At 24.3% G+C, this 4592-nt stretch overlaps 1 pseudogene; it reads right to left on the bottom strand.

Moving 5' to 3' along the window:
* Window positions 1–227: 227 nt before the first annotated feature.
* LOC112552582 (uncharacterized) lies at window positions 228–4097 on the bottom strand (annotated as a pseudogene).
* Window positions 4098–4592: the final 495 nt, after the last annotated feature.

Raw genomic sequence — 4592 nt, 5'->3', positions numbered from 1 at the left:
TAACATATCTGATTCCATTTTAGCAATTATCTATAAATTGCATTTAATTTTGTTAAATAAATAATCATAATTTTTTGTGGTTATTTGTTTAAAATATAACAATAAAAATGAAATCGGCGATAATAACACGTTATTTAATTTGTACAAGTTTCGCTTAAATTATGTTATTTTTTAATTGTGAAAATTACCTTATACAGCCGGCCTACTAAGCCTTAGATACTACAGCTTTATTGCTGCATAGAATATATAAAAGTGAAGTAAGACATCGATAGTTTTATTAACTGAAATAAAATACATCCGCCGTATTATTGTTTAATGGAGGATTTTGAATTATAATTATTTTAATGTATGATGTCTTGTGATTATTACCGTGCCAAAACATTCTAATGATGCGTCAAATAATTTGCCGATTTTGAGAGTGAAGACTTTGCTACCCTTTTGCAATATGAAGAGTATTAATTTTTGCGTATGTATGGAAGCTACATACCATTGAACATTGTATCTGTAAAATGATGCTTATAAGTAAGGAGAATCGATAAAAAAAATTGCTGTTCGCATTATACTTATATATTTTCTTCTAATTGTAATTGCAACAAAGAAAAACAGAGAGAGAAAGAGAGAGAGAGAGAGAGATTTTATGTTATTGCTCTTATTAAAATGTATATTTGTACTTGCTTTATCTTAAAATTAAATTTATCGGAAATTGAAATCAACAAAATACATTTGTTTTGATTCTCAAAATAAAGTTTTTCTCTTTTCTCCCAGATAATTCCAGAGATTTCTAACAGAGATTTCTTAATAAAAACGAATGTAAAAGAATATTATGTAAATGTAAAAAAAAAACTTATTTTCATATTTGCTCAATATTTATATAATTAATAATTATTAATTTTAATATCTGATTAATATGCACAACATAATTAATGGAATTCACTTATATGAACATTGTATGAATCTCTTACGCAGTATCATAAACATTATTATTGTGATCCAAAACTTGTTGTACGAAATAAGCTCCAAGAAATATATATACAAGAAAGCTATCTATGATAAGAAAATGAATGATACAATCTTCTTTATTTCCAATCGAAATAGCCAAAAAAATCTAAAATGAATAATTGTGATAATTTTATGTATATTTAATAATTATCCGTTTTCTATAATAATATATTATAAAATTAAAAGAAAGCATATAACATAAAAAATAATTTGCATAATTTTTACTGGATATTTCTGATTGATTATAGATTAATTGTTATTTAGCATAACTACTTTTATAATTTTATAATAATATATTTAGAAGTGTGAGACTTACTGCAAAAAGATTGAGACTTAAACAAATCACACAAATTACTATTAATAAAAAAAAGGATCCTTCAAAACTGGACATAATAAAATTAATGTACCTTAAAAAAATATTATATATTATAGAATATTACATAATATTACATATTATGGAAATACTATTGTATACATCATACATATACCAACTTTATAGCTTTACGATGGATGTCTACGGCATGAATTATTTCTTTGTATATCATTTTCTCGCTTTTTATGCAAATCTTTTCACATGCTTTAGTCATTATTGCTTGCTCGATACGGTAACTGTAAATTAATTATTTATCATAAATATATAGTTTTGTTAAATATATATGTTTATAATTTTATATTGATTCAAAACTAAGTTTTTGTTTATAACCAAACAAATCTTTTGTAATTTTTGTCATTCGAAGTTATATATTCTTTACCTGGCAATTTTAAATATTCCACATGTGTGTATAATATATCCTAAAAGCATTGTTCCTGTCGCTGTTACTGTAATCGCTCCGATACATATGAATGTATTCATGTGTAACATAATTACAAACCAGTACTTTTCTTGATTGATGAAATATTCCTGAATTATCTTAAAGTGTAGTTCACGTGATTGAGATTTATTTGTATGTAAAACAATATTAAGGACTGGCTTTAGAATTGGCGTTACAAAGATAATACATATGCAACAAATGCTGAACACTAAAAATATTTTTAAAAAAATTGTCTATAAATTTTACTATAATTAAAAAGTTACATTATAGTTTGTCCTAATCTTTTTGTTCTGTAATTTTATTACTCTGATAAATCTTGCAAAATGTAATTACAATTTTTTAAATATTTTAATATAACATATAAAATTATATATGCATGCGCGCGCGCGCGCGCGCGTGTGTGTGTGTGTGTGTGTGTGTGTGTGTGTGTGTGTGTGTATCCACTATCGTGAAAATATATTTGCTTGAATGCTTTTTTAATTTATTACTTTTAACAAATATTTATTTTAAAATATAATTTTTACATATTTACTGCTTATATTTTATTAATTCAAACAAACTTGAGGATAAATAAGAGTCAAATGATTGATGACAGTAAAATATGAAGAAAAAAAATATAAATATAAATAATTTAATTCAAATATTATAAAAAAACTTGATAAAGCTGAGATATATTTCAAAAAATTTTAATTATTTGATCCTTATTTTAAAAAAATTTTTTTTAATGTAAGTACTAAAAATTAATTAAATTATCTTAATAATTGTTTTATAATTATTAATATTTTATAAGTTATTTATTAATTTAATTATAATTAGAATTAATTTATTCAACTTTAAAATATATTATTATAATGTATTATATCTTCTTACATGAAAGTAGAGTTGTGTAACGTTTTGTATTGTATCCATATTCTTTCATGATATTTATCTCATCTTCATCTTTTAGCTCATTACAGATTTGCTGTAGTTGTTTCATTAAACGTCTTACCTTTTATAATATTTAAAATATTTTTTATTTGAAAACTTGGGAAAGATTATTGTACGCGGAAATTTATTTATAAAAAAGATATTTGTTTAAACATATTTTATATATATGATATATGTATACACGTAGTACATACGTATAGTACAAATTTAACTTACATTATGAGCATTAACCCAAAATGAGTTATATTTTATTACGTATAACATAGAAAACGTTGTGATACAGAGAACTTTTATTATAAGAAGGGAAGTGCATTCTGCAGTCAAAAATATTGTAAGCTGAAAATAATAAATTTTCTTATAAGTTTGCGTTAAAATATTCTATTTATTCAGTGAACTACATATTGAAATTATCAATTATTTGTAATGAGAAGTAACATAAAAAAATTTCTATAATACTGTTTATAAAACGACATATGTGTGTATATCATTATTTTTATCTTCTTAAGTAATTGAATGGGAAAGGTTCCATTATAACTATTAGATATAGCTGGTATACGATGCTCTCTGAATTCTCTTTTAAATTATCAAAAATGTTTTATTTCAGGTTGAAGAAATATAATAGTTAAATGTTAAATATTTATTTTTAAGATAGAATCAGCTGTTTTTAACGGTTTTTAAACCGATGAAACATTTTTGATATTGTAGGAAGAAATTGAGATATAGCAAAAACTGGTCTTAGACCTTCTCGTTCCTATGAATCTAGACGCACGTGAATCATGCACATACATCATTGCGATGCTAAAGACATTTTTATACAGTTGATCGATTAAACTCGAACTATTCATCGCGAGAACATCAAAAGGAACAAGAATTTTCTTTTAAAGATAGTGACGTTTTCTAGATAAAAACATCATTATTGTTTAAACAAACTTTGACAATTTTTTGGATTTTATTTCTGCTCATAAAACACATAGAAAAAAAGAGTTTGTTTAAATATTGATAAATGTTAATTGTTGTAAATCACAACCGAGCTATTGATTCACTCTATTCGAATATTAATTGATTTAATTTTCATGAAGATTTGATAATCGTAGATTCTTATATGTGGCTCACATATAGATATACACAGCTTATGTAAGATTGGCGCATCAAGTCATTATTGTGTGTCTTTATAATACATGTAAAAAAATAGAGTTTGATATATAATATACGTACCTGAAAAATAATGAAACTTATCAAAATAGCAAAATTGAGTATTATTTGAAATTGAACAAAATTCGATTTACTATAAGGCCATAACCCAACAGCAAGTAGAAGGATCCTATGAATGCCGAAGTATCTAGTTTTAATACAGATCATTACTCTACGAGCATGGAAATGCGTTTGACTGTAAAAAGCGTAGCAAACTTCTGCGCATTTTTATTTATTGAATATTTTATAACTTGCCATTTTTGTAAAACGTATCGCACATTATTTAATTTAGCATAATGGAAATTGGCGAAAAGTGCTACCTAATCGATATACACGTAATTTGACAATTTTGCTTTGGAAGAGTCTGTTATTAAACGATCGATGCAACGTGAGAACTTGAACGCATGTTTATTTCTTATAGAGAAATACTAGTACATTTATTTTCTTACAAAAGTTTATGCAAATGTATTGGTTAGTTAATTTTTAGTAATGCAATAATGTTTTTTTTTTTTTTCATTTCCTAATGCATGTACGTAAGATACGTTTGACTATTTAAAAAGATGGCATCAATCATTCAGTTTATCAAGATATCAACTATTATTATTAGTAATACTCATTGTAAATAACATTATTTTAAACTTTTCTTTATTTTTTAACAAAATT

The sequence above is a fragment of the Pogonomyrmex barbatus genome, unplaced genomic scaffold (assembly GCF_055798465.1).
Source record: "Pogonomyrmex barbatus isolate J1 unplaced genomic scaffold, ASM5579846v1 scaffold1, whole genome shotgun sequence".
Lineage (NCBI taxonomy): Eukaryota > Metazoa > Arthropoda > Insecta > Hymenoptera > Formicidae > Pogonomyrmex > Pogonomyrmex barbatus.
This window is presented reverse-complemented; position numbering and strand designations above follow the sequence as displayed.